At 42.8% G+C, this 16,871-nt stretch overlaps 1 protein-coding gene and 1 non-coding gene across 2 annotated transcripts in view; both read left to right on the plus strand.

The window, feature by feature from the left end:
• Positions 1 to 16,871, plus strand: part of plxnb1b (plexin b1b) — a 112,167-nt gene that overhangs the window by 45,207 nt on the left and 50,089 nt on the right. The window lies entirely within an intron of this gene.
• Positions 15,152 to 15,270, plus strand: LOC148102676 (5S ribosomal RNA). Its single transcript, XR_015719094.1, has one exon. It is a non-coding gene; the product is annotated as a 5S ribosomal RNA (ribosomal RNA).

Genomic DNA, 16,871 nt, shown 5'->3' on the forward strand with positions numbered 1-16,871 from the left:
AGACAGAGTGTAGGCTGGGAAGGAACCTGATGCAGTTGTTCCTACAACATTGCACACTTCAGTGATGCTTTGGGGTGGTGATGGCTGCAGAGAGATCAAAACCCAGCTTGCTACAGAGATGCTGATTTCTGCTTGAAGTCCAGTTAACCACAGTCATGTTCTGTGGTTAATGTTTTTAATTTGTTTTCTGTTTCGAGTAGATTTATGTTCATTATGACGTGTGTGTAGCAATTAAGTTTGCCCTTCTGTGGATGTAACATCCAGACAGATTTTTGATGTGTAGAAACTGAAATATGTTGCATATTGTTGATATCCGTGTCCTTCAGCAGCTTATTATAAACCTCAAGCATATAAAATAGGACAGAGTGAGAGACAGACAGTGATGCTCTGTCTCTGCTTCATGTATGCACGTCTACATTTTCAGTTTTTTAAACCTGAACTTCTCTTTCCATGATGTGCCTCAGTGCACAGGCTCTGCTTGACCAACAAGACTCCAGCCAGCAGCACGTTCACCAGGGGTGGCCCGAACAGCGAAGGCAAGATCTCCTTCAGGGGTGGTCCTCTGTGGCCGAGCAGGTTTCTGGTTTAGGATTACTCATGGTTTCAAACATTGCTCTTGCTCTTTGGCTGCAGTTATTATTGTGTTACATTAGCTTATGTGACACATTTTGGCCTACATTCTCACACTGCTGCACAGCTAAACTGCCCTTCGAGGCATTTTCTGCAGAGATGAACTTGCACAGATACTTAAAAATGCCTCCACAAAGACTCATTAACTCACTCTGTCTCTCTCGCGCTCATTCTCTCTCTGTGTATATGTATAAACACTCTACCCTCCCCCCATAACATATCCAGAAAACTGGCTACATTTGCATGGTAAGCAGCTCATAAAAGTCCCGTGCCTGCTTGAGCTGCACAACATGCTGCCTGAAGCACTAAACCTGGACTAAAACATCGGCTGATGCTCAATGCTAAGAGGAATCTCAGGCATTTACCAGAGCCCATCACAGGAGGCTGTCTGAGGAAACAAGATGGTCTTAAGACCGTTTTCATCGCCTTGTTTTCAGTGTCGTCAACAGGATTATGCAAGAACATCAATGTTCGATTTCTTGAAACATGGAAACTTTTTTCCCCGAGGTGGATCATGAGGTTGGCCTTGGCGATTGAGTGCCTTTCTTCTGTCTGTCAACAGTTATGAAACTGGTGGAAGTTGTGGCTCCTGGGCTAATAAATAACACTAATAAATGTCACTCTCTTTAACATTATTAAAATAACCACTGGCCCTGGTGGAAGACGTTTTTTTTGGGGTGGCTTTTACTTTTCTCTGCTTGTCTTTAAGCAGAATTATTTAAAAACTACTTGGCTTAATTTAACTGAATCGACAGTTAAGAGCAACATGTCCAAAAATGAAGAATGCCCAGAGGAACAAAGTCACAGCAGCTGAGAAACAAACCTGAGATAACAAAAATAACCACACAAAAACGCACAAAACCCAGAATGGAACTGATTCTGATTGTGAAGTTTCCCCTTTTCCCTTCCAGAAACGGAAACGTGGAAACTTTCACAGAGCATCTATTCTGTGACATATTTTGCTGAGGTTTATTCGGTTGAGCCCTCCAGTTAATGCAGCTGTGTTCGCGCTTGTTTGTCGTGGTTATCAACCTGCGTCTCCATTTATCCGATACACAACTGTGGAAATGCTGCCAGGCTCCTTATGGTTTCATGGTTTGTTAAAACTGGAGTGGCTGCAAGCTTCAACAGAATCATGATTTTCATCTCGACTTTGTTGGAGAAGCTCTTGAATTTTTATGCCTTTGCAGTCTGATTAAAAGAGCTCCAGCAGGGCTCCTTAAACTTTTTAAGGGCTTCATTCTCACCTCAGTACGTTATGTAACGAGCCTGGCTCCATAAACAACACACACCTATGTTTCATTAAGGCAACATTATGGAAAAGGGGCATTAGCTGCATGGGACCACAAAGAAGCTCTTTGTGTACTGGTGTGTTTTACACACACAGCATTCAGAGAGGAGCAGACAACACAGCAGTCACACTAACATTTACCCTTCACTCTGCCCTTGTCAGTGCTCAGGCAGGCACCGAAAGGAGCCTTTGTGTGTGTGTGTGTGTGTGTGTGTGTGTGTGTCTGTCTAGCCTCTCTAGAAGAGTGCACTATGTGTTTTGCAAAATCCCATCTACAGCCTTGCTTCAAGAAGCCTTTAATATTCCTTAGGTATAACGGCTGACTGCTTCTCAGAAAGAGCTGCTTTATGAGGAAAAGAGGATTATGGTGCTGGTTTCTAAAGGAAGGAAGACAGAGGAGGGTGTGCGTGTGTTTGTACTTGAATAGCATGTCAATGGGAAATTAATCTTTTGTTTTATAGCAGTAGTGTTTTTTTCACCAGAGTAATAATTATGTCTTCAATGGCTATGAGTCCGTCCCAGACCTACAGCAATAGTTGTGTTAAGGGTTCAAAGGTTAAAATCAGCCAAGGGTCTAACATGTGACTGCTTAGGGTTAGGAGGAGTAGCCATCTGCCACCCCAACCGGTCGTGGCAGATGGCCCCACCCCGCCCCTCCCTGAGCCTGGTTCTGCTGGAGGTTTCTTCCTGTTTAAAGGGAGTTTTTCCTTCCCACTGTCGCCAAAGTGCTTGCTCATAGGGGGTCATGTGATTAGGGCTGCCACGATTAGTCGACTATCAAAATCGTCGACGACTGATTTAATAGTCGACGTGTCGTTTGAAGCTTTGTAAGATCCCAAAACACGCAGGAATAAGTAGTAGGATTTAAGAGTGTAATAACGGACTGAAACAGAAGATGGCAGCACTGCATGTACAAGGATGCCAGCTGCCGTTAAACCCCGAAGAAGAAGAAGCTGTGTCCCAGAATTCATAGCGCAGCCCAGCACAGTTGCCAACAATGGCGGCAGCTAGTTAGTTTTAATATTACTCTTATTATTCTTTCTGGGTCACAAAATAAACGTTCAACGTGTTTTCAGGCGAGAATGTAGCTGTGTAAACCTCAAATATCTGCTCAGTTTATCAAGACACCACATATTTTCAAAAGCGCTCCGACGTTTTCGGAGACGTCTGTTACCCACTAGCTCGATAGCTAGCCGGGGGCTAGGCTCACTAGAGCCGTGAGAACACCGGACTCCCGGCTAATCGTTTTCAAACCCACCGTGTCTTTCGCTACTCAGGTTAAACATGATATATAAGTCATTTAGATAACTTAAAAATGTTATTGTTTGGCTTTTTTCAGTCTTTTATTTGTTCCTGAGTAAATCGGTTTGGCTGAGATTAAAGTTATAGTTTTTACACAGCTGAATAAATGTCAAGCAGACAGCTGATTATCAGAAGTGTGAGATGCTCAAGAATTTACTCCGGTGTCCTGTTATATTTTAGATAACAATGAGTTTATTAAACTTCACTGAAACAATCTGCAAATTTCATTAAAATTTAATAAACTATCCTCTTGTCTTTATTTTTAGTTAGCACATAGCTTAAACACTTAGAGCTGTAAGCTAATGATAGTTATATAAGAGCAGATGCTGCTGGTGCAATAAGCTGTATGTTTTACGTCCAATGGATGATGATCTGATTAGTTGACTATCAAAATAATCGTTTGTGGCAGCCCTACATGTGATTGTTGGGTTTTCTCTGTATGCATTATTGTAGGGTCTACCTTTCGGTATTAAGCGCCTTGAGGCGACTGTTGTGATTTGGCGCTGTAGGAATAAAATTGAATTGAATGCTCATTGGCCGTACTTTGAATGTGCGACTGCTGACGCCAAAGGTAGACAAAGAGAAAGTGGTGGCTCTACAGGTGTGTTTACATTCAGTGGGAGGTTATTCCTTTTTGCCTTTTGTTTGAATATATTTGAATGCTGCTCTTTGCAATTCATTGTGGAGATGGCACACACTGATGACCCCAGCCTGTGCTCCATTGTTGTCTTGGAACAGTGCCATCTTATTATTTAGTTTCAACGGTACAGACATTAGCTGGAGTGCTCTACATGTCGGCGTCTGTGACACTGTATGCTCATGTAAAGGTTGCTGCCCACTAATTCCTTAATTTTTCACATCAGTCTTTTTTTGGACTCTACTTGAGTAGCTTGTATTATTTTCTAAATAATGCAGAGCGTAGGAAGAGTAGCACGCACTAGCACGTGTGCTAATGTTTGGGTTACTGCAGCCACACACACCAGTACGTTAGGGCTGTGAGAGAGCAACAGGATTCAAGCGAGCAACAGCCTGCAGTGACCTTACTTTGTGTGGGACGTCTGCTCAGCCCAGACAACATCAGAGATAATCTGGCGCCCAGCATCTACATTTATTTTTTCTTTTATAATTTACTGAGGATATACACAGAATGTTAGTTTATTATTTTTGACTTCACTGAGGAGTAAAAATGAGCCTTGAAGCTTGACAAAAATACTAACGTCACTTATTGGGACATAAATCAATCTACTGATAAGAAGAAAAAAACATTTCCATGATTACAGTTTTCCATCTCCCACAGCCCAAATAAAAACTATTGGCCAAAGGAGTTAAGATTTTACTACGAGGTTAGATCTGCTTTGAGCTCTGTGTCTGCGATAGTGACGGATGGACTGATATATAAAGTCAACAGGAGTCTCTGTGGACTCTTATGTTTAAAGGTGATCAGGGGGCAGGTGGGAGAGAACCTGGACAGGTGAAGAGGAATGAAAGTTACTAAGAATTTGTGCGGAGTCGGGGGCGGTCTGCTTCTCTCCACCCGAGGGGAAAAGGGTAACACTACCTGGGTCTGGGACCCCTCGGTCACTCAGGCACAGCTGGCTGCCGGCGGAGCTCACGGGCACGTCACTGCAACCCCCCCTGGCTTCTGCTCCGCGGCTGCTGAGCGACCCCTCATCTGGGACTCTCCTCAGCTCTTTCTGGGACAGTGGCGCGGCTGCCCTTCTGTTGGTCTTCCTTGGTCTCTGGATGTCTGGAGTTTTGATCTCCTCCATATCTTCACATAGATCATTGCGATGATGTTGTTTATTGTATTGCTCTTTTTCTTTGCTTGTTTTCTCTTTTTTCTTTCTCAACAGATGATCCAGGTGATTGATAGATGTATTTGTTGTCTGTTTGTTTTGTTGGTTTTTGCCCTTTATCCCCGCCCCTCTTCCCCACTGTTTTTCTTTCCCTCTTTCTTTCTCCCTTTTCTTTTCCCCAGGCAAGTCTGTCCTGTGTTCAGCAAATGAAATAAAATAAACAATAAAAGGTGAATCAGATAGACCATTACGGCAAGGCTGGGATGGTCCATTTGGTGAAGTAAATCTGTTGGGCATCTTTCTTCGCCTTTAGACAATAATTCTGATGGCAAAAAAAAAAACAAAAGACAGTATTTGTGTGTGTGAAGGAGAGGGCGACTGGTGAAAAGGTTGACATGCAAGGAGTAAAGATGGTGAAGGTAGATGCATTTAAATACCTGGGCTCACCATCCAAAGCATGGTGCAGGACAGTGCATGAGAGAGGCAGGCTGGGTGGAGACGAATGCCAAGGTTGATTTGTAACCAGAGAAAAAGGAAAGGTTTACAAGATGTTAGTGAGACCTGCTATTATGTGTGGTTTGGAGACACGAGGTCAGGATGGCAGCGTGAGGTGGCAGAGTGGAATCTGTTAAGAGTGCAGAGGAAGGATACTGGATATACTGGACGTTGAAGATGGTGATGCCAGGAAGGAGTCTTGGTGTGACGATGATCCACTGTGGAGACCCATAGAGGAAGGAGGATATTTGTTTTAATGAGTGAAGTTAATCAGTGGTTAACCTCCTACTTGGCTCCAGTAAACTGGGCTTAATAGAATATAAACTTTAGGAGGAGACAATGTTTCTCGTGTCAGCGCGTTTGTGCTGATGTTTGCTATTGTGGTCAATTCTTCCATTCTTCCTCCAGCTTATCTAAAGTCTCGCATCGGAGCCCATCCTCCCTCCGTCTCTCATAGCAGCCATCTGTCAGTCTGTGGCTTACTGTCTGTATCCCTCTCCCACTACTGATTCTAATAATAGCTTGTTTTTGTGCCATATTGCTACTAGCTATGTTTCTGCTCCATGAGAGTCCAAATATTTGTCTTTCTCATTACTGCATGAAGTTTGAACAACTGACCGACTGCTTTGTTTAGCCAGTCTTCACACACAAGAACTTCTGTATCTTTTGATTATTGCTCACATATCTCTGATAGCCAGAGTGATACCTCTCACTCTGGTTGACTCACACATATTTGCAGTGCTCCAGCTTCTGAATGGTGGTGTTAGCATGTTTAGTGTCTTGTGACATGAAGCTGAGATCTGTTCTTTACTTTAGGCTGGGATAGGCTAATACATTCATGAACTCATTAATAATGTAATCATTTTAACACTGAATGGTCAAGTGATGATGTGGTGCAGCTGTTTGTATCGTCACATAACATGAGACATGAGAACTAAAAGCATCTGGTGATTGGTGTTACTGGACATTGTCATTGTTGCAGCAGCACATTTTCAATGACACTGGATAAATATTCAGTCATCAAAGTGGAGCCAAGTTTCAGAAGCAGACTGTAGATGATCCCAGACTGAAATCGCAGCGCTGTAGAGCGATGGTAAAAATGACCACAGCAGTTTCAACCAAGAATTTAAATAGTTTCAGTGGAGCAGACTCAAACACGACTGCCAAGAACAAATCTTTTACATATAGCCTTTTATAGTTTAACCTCAGTCTCTGCACATTTACTCGACCCAGTTATAGTCTGTCATGCATTCCTGAAGACTGGACAAATGAGCAATTTAATCCTCTGACTCTCAAATGAGTTATTTTGTGAATGAGTTGCCAGTAGTGCTTGTTCTGGTCTGCAGCAGACTCCATGCACATGAACCAGAACCAGCGCACAGTGCAAAGTGGAACTGCTGTTGCCACCTACAGCACAATGTGGTGGAGCCCAGGACAAGATCCTCTCTGGGAAAGGAACTGAGAAATATTGACAGCTCTGATAGTCACTGAATATGCCAGCGAATCGGCTCTTAGTGGAATCCAAAATAGCACGGGCTACTTGCTAGTTAAAAGTGACTGACCTTTCAAAATAAGAGCAATGAGCAATTAGATTGTTTGTTTGTTTTTCATTTCTTTCATTTAGTAAACAAACAAATAAAACAAACAAAAAAGCCCCAACAAAGCCAAAATGAGTTACCAATAATATGAGTGTGCTCAGGAGTTTGCATACACTCATCTTTGGCATGAATATCAGGGGCATTTGGGATTTTAGTAATTTCTTTTCTTATTGCCACCTTCTCTGTTTCTGGGAAATCTGAACACTTGATTTTGCTGCTGTTATATTGGTTTTATTCTCAGCAGTGTGCTTCTGGTGTTCTGTACGGCAAGGCCAAATAGCATTAACAAGCTGAAGGGCTGTGTGTATCTGTTCCATCTCCTGTGAATGAAGGAAGAAAAGTTGAGCAGGGGGTGTCTGTCACTCAAGCAGCATCAAACAATTGGGCGGGCAGTATAATTCAGGCTGGAACAGAGCGCTTTTTTTTCTGTCAAATTTGTTTATTTGTTATGAACTAGGGCTGCCACGATTAGTCGACTAGTCACGATTACGTCGACTATCAAAATCGTCGACGATTGATTTAATAGTCGACATGTCGACGCAGGAATAAGTAGTAGGATTTAAGAGTGTAATAACGGACTGAAACAGAAGATGGCAGCACTGCATGTACAAGGATGCCAGCTGCCGTTAAACCCTGAAGAAGAAGAAGAAACTGTGTCACAGAATAGCGCAGCTCAGCTCAGTTTCCAACAATGGCGGCAGCTAGTTAGTTTTAATATTACTCTTATTATTCTTTCTGGGTCACAAAATAAACGTTTAACATATTTTCAGGCGAGAATGTAGCTGTGTAAACCTCAAATATCTGCTCAGTTTATCAAGACACCACATATTTTCAAAAGCGCTCCGACGTTTTCGGAGACATCTGTTACCCACTAGCTCGATAGCTAGCCGGGGGCTAGGCTCACTAGAGCTGTGTTTTCAAACCCACCGCTGTCTTTCGCTACTCAGGTTAAACATGATATATGTCACTTAGATAACTTAAAAATGTTATTGTTTGGCTTTTTTTTAGTATTTTATTTGTTTCTGAGTAAATCGGTTTGGCTGAGATTAAAGTTATAGTTTTTACACAGCTGAATAAACGTCAAGCAGACAGCTGATTATCAGAAGTGTGAGATGCTCGAGAATTTACTCCGGTGTCCTGTTATATTTTAGATAGCAAGGAGTTTATTAAACTTCACCGAAACAATCTGCAAACTTCATTAAAATTTAATAAACTATCATCTTGTCTTTATTTTTAGTTAGCACATACCTTAAACACTTAAAGCTGTAAGCTAATGATAGTTATATAAGAGCAGATGCTGCTGGTGCAATAAGCTGTACGTTGTACGTCCAATGGATGATGATCTGATTAGTCGACTAATCGCAAAAATAATCGGTGACTAGTCCACTATCAAAATAATCGTCTGTGGCAGCCCTAGTATGAACCAGAGAAATTCAGCCAAAATGGCCGAATGTTGTTGTTGTTGTTAACTGCTGCAACAAAAGAATTCTGTAATATCTAATTTTACCTTAAATATTCCAACTCAGAAACGTATGTATCCAGGAGCTGCTGCTTTGTCAGTCCTGTTCGGGTGTTCACCCACTCTTAGTGTTGTGTTTTCCAGCTGCATATAGGCCAGTTACTGTGGTGGGGGTGTGTGGGGGTAACGATAGCTTGTCCTTCCTACTTTTGCTCTCCGTCAGAGGATTTTCTGCATTCTTTCTGATAATGTGTGCATAGTTTTCCTCACCATAATCAGCATGTGAAAACACAGGCTATAATTTGCCTGTGAAGACATTGCCTCATTAAAAAAACAGTGCACGAGTGTCCACACATGCACGCTTTTCTTCTAACTTCCCAGCATATCAGCGCTACACAATGACTGAGTGTGGTTAAAGCTGATATTAAAGTCCAGTGGAGGAGAGACACACAGACGGTAGCTTCTCGTGGCTTCTAAAAGTCACACAGTAAACTCATAATTATCTTTCTCTGTCCTCATGTTTCCTCAATGGTTTATTTATGAAAACCTTTTCACAGCAGTTGTTTGAAAAGTTCAAGTACATCCTTACTATTTCATTCCAAATTAAGAGGAAAGTAGCATCTAGCTAATGCTAGAAAAGGCCAAACAGGTATGTCTTGTTTGGAAGGGTTGCCAAGACAGAGTCTCTTCTCCCTAAATAAAACATGGAAACAAATCACAGGACTTCTGGAACTCTTGGTGGACCAAAGTAGACCTCTTTAGCCATAGTGCCATACCTGCAGGGGAAGCAGACACAGGCTGTCAGCACAAACATCTCAGCAGAGGGCTGATGGTTTGGGTTTGTTTTGCAGGCACGGGACCCTGGGCACCTTGCAATCATTGTGATGTCCTCTGTATACCACTGCATTTTACAGGGAAATATGAGGCTATCTTCCGGCTAAAACTTGGCTGAAATTGGGCCATGCACTGTGACAATGATCCCAACTAATCTACAGCAGTGGCTGTCCAGACCTAAATTTGATTTGAAATGCTGATGTTACTGCTGTGCATAAACAAATGTTTGCAAACCTCAATGAACTGAACATTAAAAGGATAGAAAGAAGTGTGGGCCACAATCACAACACAACAATGTTGGAGACTGACAGTCATGTTAATGATTAGGATTTTAAGTTAGAAGGTGGCCCCACAAACTATTGAATCGAGGGCTCTGATAGTGGGTTTTTGTTTTTTTTTAGTTTTTTTGGATGTTGTATTGCATCAAAGTGTTCTCAGTATTGGGGTCCTCTAGTGAGAACCTCTTATAACATGTTGTATTGTAGGCTCTGAATCTGTGAGTATGCATTGACCTGCCCGAGTCAAATGTGACCACGAGGCTCTCTGTAGACCTCTGCAACACTGACATTTTTTGTAGGACATTGTCTAGCATGAGACACTACACTGCAATAACACAACTCTGCATGTGTCCTTCCGGTGGACTCGAAGCACACTTGAGTAGTAGGAAAGAGTGTAACAGGAAAACTTGTCCAGGTGTCTGCAGCTGTATGATACAAGTATAAAAAGTGATTAAAATACGATTCATATAATCCACGTCTGCTATTAGAAAATAGTGAAGGGCAGCAAAGCTATCTCTAACTGGTCCCAGGCCTCTAAAAACACACAGCTTGTTGGCACAATTTGACTGATGGCTCAGAAACCCACTAGGCCCAACAAAGCCTGCAGACACACAATTGTGTGTATAACTATCCCACAGTGTCCTGTGAGCAGGGCCAGAGCTGCTGGGATGGAACAAACTTTATTCACTGAAGGGGTTTCTCTCTGAATCGGTGCTGCCCTGCCCACTGTGGCTCCTGGTGGAACAGAAGAAACAATATGAATGAGTTTTATTTATTTTTTATTATATAGTTCTGGCTCTATGTGATAAACACTGACTGTGTCCTGATCTCTCGTCTGTTCTTCTCTCTGTTCACGTCCATCAGCTGTATAACGCTCCTCAGAGGCTGACGTATGAAATGATGGCTCTGCTTCTGTCTAATCACAGTCTGACCTGGTCTGTGTATCTTGACTCAGACTCCGGAGGAGTTAAACACAGTGTTCAAAACTCAGGGTCAGTGTGTTTCCATGGCAATAATGGCGTGATGTTGCGTCTCTGCCCTCGTGGGGTGGAGTCTCCCACTGGAAAGCTGCCATCCACCGTGTAAACACACACCGTCCACTTTATGCTTTACCTAACCCCCCCCCCCCCACACACACACACACACACACACAGAGTGCTGGTAAACAGTTCAGAAAGCTACTTGAATATTTTAACAATAATGTCATGCAAAGGCAAGACAACGGCCTCAATGGTCCTTCGATATATCCTTTGTGATGTCGCCTCCTCAGTGAGTCTTCAGGTTGTATCTTGACCTTTCTGGACTGCTGTTGTTAGTTTGGGAGTTCTTGTTCTTGTTCTGCAGCCTCAGTGAGTTCAGTGGCACATGAACTGGTTCTGGTTGGTTTGGCCTTCTGCTAGCAGTTTGCTGACTAGTATCAACAAAACTTTCAAAGTAAGATTAAGAGGATTATTTGTAGTAAACTGATAAAAAATGATGCTGTTCTTTCAGACAGTAAATAAATTTTAAAAAAATGAGCTAAAATAAGTTGGGCATTCTGTGGGAAAACTTGGGAATTGTACAAAGAACAGTTGATCTCATCCCTAACATATTTGCATGCAACATTACTGCTTGGTTCATGAAATGTGTGCAGTTGCCAATATTGTTCTTAACACTGTTTTTTTTTCTTTGAATAACAATAATTCTAAATGCTGCCATGCCCCAGTTTCTGTGAACAAGAAAACATTTTTACCTCGAGGTGAAGTGGTGACGATATTGTAAGAGAGACGCCTGCACAGCCGGACTGAAGTCAATGATGTCACAAAAGAAAAGACTTTTCCAAAGTTTTTTCACCAGTGTGACAAAACTTTGGAAGAGTTTAAGGCTACTAATGCGTTTTCATTTGAAAACACATCGTTTTCTCTCCATTTTGGCCTCCCATCCACACTAAGACGGCGTTTTTGCTCTAGAAAACACATACATTTGAAAACGGTGCTTTGGCGTTGCAGTGTGGACAGCGAAAAACAGACTTTTTGAAAACGATGACACATTTTAGTCATATGATGCAGTCATGTGACCAATTAAACTAAGATAGCGGAGGGCAATATAGAGCAGTTTTGTTTGCTCTCAATTTTGACAGCCCTAAAAAAGATGAATATCAGTCTGTACGTGCTCCTTTTGTTCTTCTTCTTTAACTCTCACTCGCTTTTGCTACTTTGTACTTTTGTGTTACTCGCAGCAACAACTCCACCTCATTGTCAGTCCATTTAAAAAACTTTGTGCTTTTCCTCGACATTTTGCTGCGACGTTTCAAAGAACCAGAAACTAAATAAACAGCAGACAGCAATGAGGCAGGTCTTGTGTTTCACGCATGTGCAGTACTGGAACGTTTTCGACCGTTTCAATGTGGACGCACAACTCTGTGAAAACGACTGAAAATGCTAGTGTAGAAAACGCCATTTTCAAATCTATCCGGGTTAGTGTGGGCGTGGTCTAAAAAGATGAAGAAGGTGATGCTCAGGCTAAAATACCAGACGTGCTGAATATCGCTTTTAGTTGGTGTTTTATGTTTGTAAATGTAATTTCATATCTTCATGCAGTGATTTGTAATTCTCAGCATTTGTTTTTTTGCGTGGGGGTTGTTTTGTTTTCTTTTTGGAGGGGGGGGGGCAGGCAGTATAAAGAAAACACTGAATCAAACTTGTGAATGAAATTTTTATCTGCACAGATGTTTTTTTTTATATGCAAATACTTGTGTGTATTCACCATTTGTGAATGAGCCTCAGTGCGAGGACGGACACAAACAGATGGAACATGCATCAAGCTTGTATTCAGTGCATTTTCTTCTCTGTGGCAGATCATACCTCATCCTCTGAACTTTTTATGTGTCTCTAGGTTTTAGTTTATTGTAGATGATAACACTCCCACTTAGCCAACACTAAGAACTGAGTGGAAGCCATAAGATATGACTTACCCTGAAACATAATAGCTTGGATTGCATTCAGAAGTCGTGGCCTTGCAGCGCCGTAGAAACTCTGTGGTGTGTCTACTGTCAGCCGCACCTGTTTGCTGCATCTGATCCCGATACGATCCAGATAAACCGACCCTCTTTTATAGCTTCCTGTCTGGCAGCTGTGGCTGTTTGTTTATGATAGCCCTCATAGCTTAACGTTTAATTCCACCACAGTCGGGCACTTCACACAGCTTAAAGTCAAGTCAATATGGTAAATGCTTTTCTAGTCCAGTCATCCACCCATTCACACACTGGTGATGGCAGCTACATTGTAGCCACAGCCACCCTGGGGCGCACTGACAGAGGCGAGGCTGCCGGACACTGGCGCCACCGGGCCCTCTGACCACCACCAGTAGGTGGTAGGTGAAGTGTCTTGCCCAAGGACACAACGACAGAGACTGTCCGAGCCGGGGCTCGAACTGGCAACCTTCCGATTACAAGACGAGCTGCCAACTCTTGAGCCACGATCGCCCCGTGGCAACGACAGAGTTGTTGCTCACTTCTTATGGGTGATTTCTTCAGGAAAGACCTTTTTAATGATGAGAAACAGTCAATATAACTGCAGTAAGGAGAGTAAGGGCGATCGTGGCTCAAGAGGTGGGAGTTCGTCTTGTAATCGGAAGGTTGCCGGTTCAAGCCCCGGCTCGAACGGTCTCTGTTGTTGTGTCCTTGGGCGAGACACTTCACCTACCGCCTACTGGTGTTGGCCAGAGGGGCTGATGGCGCGATATGGCAGCCTCGCCTCTGTCGGTCTGCCCCAGGGCAGCTGTGGCTACAACTGTAGCTGCCTCCACCAGTGTGTGAATGTGAGAGTGAATGAATAGTGGAATTGTAAAGCGGTTTATAAAAATGCAATCCATTATTATTATTAGTTTTAAAACTATGTTTTTGTTATTGAACTTTCACATTATTTTGTTGTCTGTTAACTTGAAGGGATGCTAACTAACAGAAGGCAGAGCCTAAAAGATATTTAGATCTTTAAGTTGTAGTTTTTGGAAGAAGATGTACTTAATGGATGGTGAGCCCAAGATAGCGTACGCATCTTTAAATCTGCCAAACTGAAAAACCTGAGAACAAACGTTTGTGTCTGACACACAGAGAGGCTGATTTATCGTGAGGAAACAGGAACACATGTCCATGTGCTTGGTCAAAGTCATCGAGGGCCACCCAAACACAGAGGTGATCCTTAAGACCCTTTCCTGTGCCAGGCTCATCCTCTGTCACCCTAAAGTGATTTCCTCAGGGTCATAAAGTTTAACAGCCATGGGAACTTCCTGTACTGAGGCAGTGAGGAGTGACTGCCCTTGTCTGACAACTGAAACGTGTCCAGGAAAGCTCACCGTTATGGCACCGAGGAACTTCATCCCTTAAATAGTCCTGACCCAGAAACCTGTGAACTTTTATGTCTTCATTTCTGGAAAGATGTTTCCTTCCGGAAGAAAGCACGGGCCAACGATTTCCCTCCTCCTCATTTCCCTTTTCATTCCTGCTCCCCATGAAGTTCATCACCTGAGTTAAAATACGTTCCTTAAGATGGGTGGAAATTATTGAGGGTTTCTCTATAAATAACTATTTGGAAATCCATTATGTCAAATAGAAGTTAAGGAAAGACTGTTTTTGGCTTTAGCTAAACCTGTTGTGTTCTGTGACTGTGGGCATGTTGTTGGCGCCTCACCTCAGGTAATCCATTGGAGCATGTGATCTAATTACACTTTGGAGCAAATTTCTGCATAAATTTGCATTTTAATGGAGGGTTTTTTTAAAAATGCTTCTTCTCTTGGATATTTGACCTTTGCTTTGTGTGTCGTGTGTCATTATTACTAAGAATGCAGAACATGAAGCTGGTTCATCGAATAGCTACATTTCTTATTTGCATTGTTATCTCAATATACATTCAACAAGACACATCCAAGGAAAAAGTAGAGTAGAGGTAAAGTAAAGAGTACTACGAGTAACGAGTTTATTTCCCAATCCTTCCTGAAGGAAACACAGAGATTTGGCAGCTGCAGAAACTTCAGGGTCCATTTCTTGTAAATTCAAATGTTAATACGCTGCCACTTTGATCGGTCCAGCTCATACTCCAAGGGTATATGGTATATACTCTGTAATGTATATTGGAAACAAAAGAAGACTGCAGAGGCGAGCAGCAGCTTCTCAGATTTGATTATTGATTAACCATTTGAAGTTCCAAGTCGATGTATTTCTTGTGTTTGTATAAGTCCTAGTTTTGTTCCACTTTATTACGCAAACAGGCGACTCTGTGCTGTTTTTCACATCAAACTCTTCCTTGATTGCATTTTCTGAAAATGAGGAATGGTGTCCAACAGCTGCACTCACTGTAAAGTGAACGTTAGCTTTAATATTCATACTGTTTGCAAGGCTGGACAAAGGAAGTTGCATGATCAGGCCTACTTGTGGTTTAAACAAACAAACATAAATAAATATATATGTATGTATCCATACATACATATGTACGGCTTTCGGCCATACCACCCTGAACACCCCCGATCTCGTCTGATCTCGGAAGCTAAGCAGGGTCGGGCCTGGTCAGTACTTGGATGGGAAACCGCCTGGGAATACCAGGTGCTGTAAGCTTGCAGCACGGTGGAACAGTGGTTAGCACTGTTGCCGCACAGCAAGAAGGTCCTGAGTTCAATTCCAACATCAGGCCGGGGTCTTTCTGTGTGGAGTTTGCATGTTCTCCCCGTGTTTGCGTGGGTTCCCTCCGGGTACTCCGGCTTCCTCCCACAGTCCAAAGACATGCAGCTTGTGGGGATAGGTTAATTGGATAATCCAAATTGTCACTAGGTGTGAATGTGCGAGTGAATGTGAGTGCGAATGGTTGTCTGTCTCTGTGTGTTAGCCCTGCGACAGACTGGCGACCTGTCCAGGGTGTACCCTGCCTCTCGCCCTATGACAGCTGGGATAGGCTCCAGCGCCCCCCGCGACCCTGAAAAAGGATAAGCGGAAGCGAATGGATGGATGGATGGATGGATGGATGTATGTATCCATCCATCCTCTTCCACTTAAGTAATTCAGGCTTGCGAGGGGGCTGGTGCCTGTCCCAGCTGCCTTAGGGGAAGAGGTGGGGTACAGCCTGGACAGGTCACCAGCCTGTCACAGGGTTTGTCCACACTCATGGACAAATTAAAATCACCAATCAATGTGACCCCGCTAACTTACATGTCTTTGGGTCGTGGGAGGAAGCTGGTCCACACAATACCCTTCATGGGACACAAAGCCAATGATACCAGGCTCTTCTGTTCCATTCTCTTCATTTGTCACTTTTATTCCTAAGCTCTTTGTTCGTCTTACCTCTGTCTGCATGACTTATCCCAAATTGAGACTGCAATTGAATTGGAAATCATCCCTGACTCTCACTGACTTAAGGGCAATAACTTCTTGCTGTTTGAGGCATATCTGTCATGTTCATTGTTCCTTGGAGAATCTTATGGTTGTGTTGCCCTTTTCGCCAAGGTTTTTAACATAAACATTGAATTTGGATGGATATGTACCCCGTGATCCGGAGGCGACACTAAAATTCTGAGCAGGCATGCAAAAACACCCCATAGAGATCCCACACAGATGCACGGAGAACATGCAAACTCCCCGGATGGTGGATTAGCTGTGAGGCAACAGTGTATTAATGTTGTTTATACCAGTCGTGTAGCAAAGCAGTAACACTGGTGACCAAGTGAAACAAAGAAGAGGAGGATGTTGGACAGCCAATGTGTGTCAGCTCTCACAGACTTCAAACCAGGGGTGTCAAACATAAGGCTAGGGGCCAGGATCGGCACGGCAAACACTCCAATCTGGCCCAGCGGGCTGCTTTTAGAAAATGGCATAAATTGGGACTTTAAAATGTGTAAAAATGCAGTTTAACAATTATTTTTTAAAAAGAAAACAGAACAAAGAACTGCTGTGGCGTTTCACACTTCAACAAGTAAATGAAATGATTTAATTGAGAAATGGTTTACAGCAGGTAACGGGTCTCACAAGAGACATTTTCTATGGATTAACCCAAAAGTTGTTGTATAATGTGAGATGCAGCGTAAATGTGTCCCACCCACTTAAGATCAAAGGGGCCTTCATGTGGTCACGATGTAAATGAGTTCACTTTAAAGCATCCTTTGCTGTTTGTTGATGTAGAGATTTTTGCAGTGAGTGTTTTGTTTTGTTTAAAGCGTAGTAGGAAG

The sequence above is a fragment of the Neolamprologus brichardi genome, chromosome 5 (genome assembly GCF_056152115.1).
Source record: "Neolamprologus brichardi isolate AB-2024 chromosome 5, ASM5615211v1, whole genome shotgun sequence".
In the NCBI taxonomy this organism is placed as follows: domain Eukaryota; kingdom Metazoa; phylum Chordata; class Actinopteri; order Cichliformes; family Cichlidae; genus Neolamprologus; species Neolamprologus brichardi.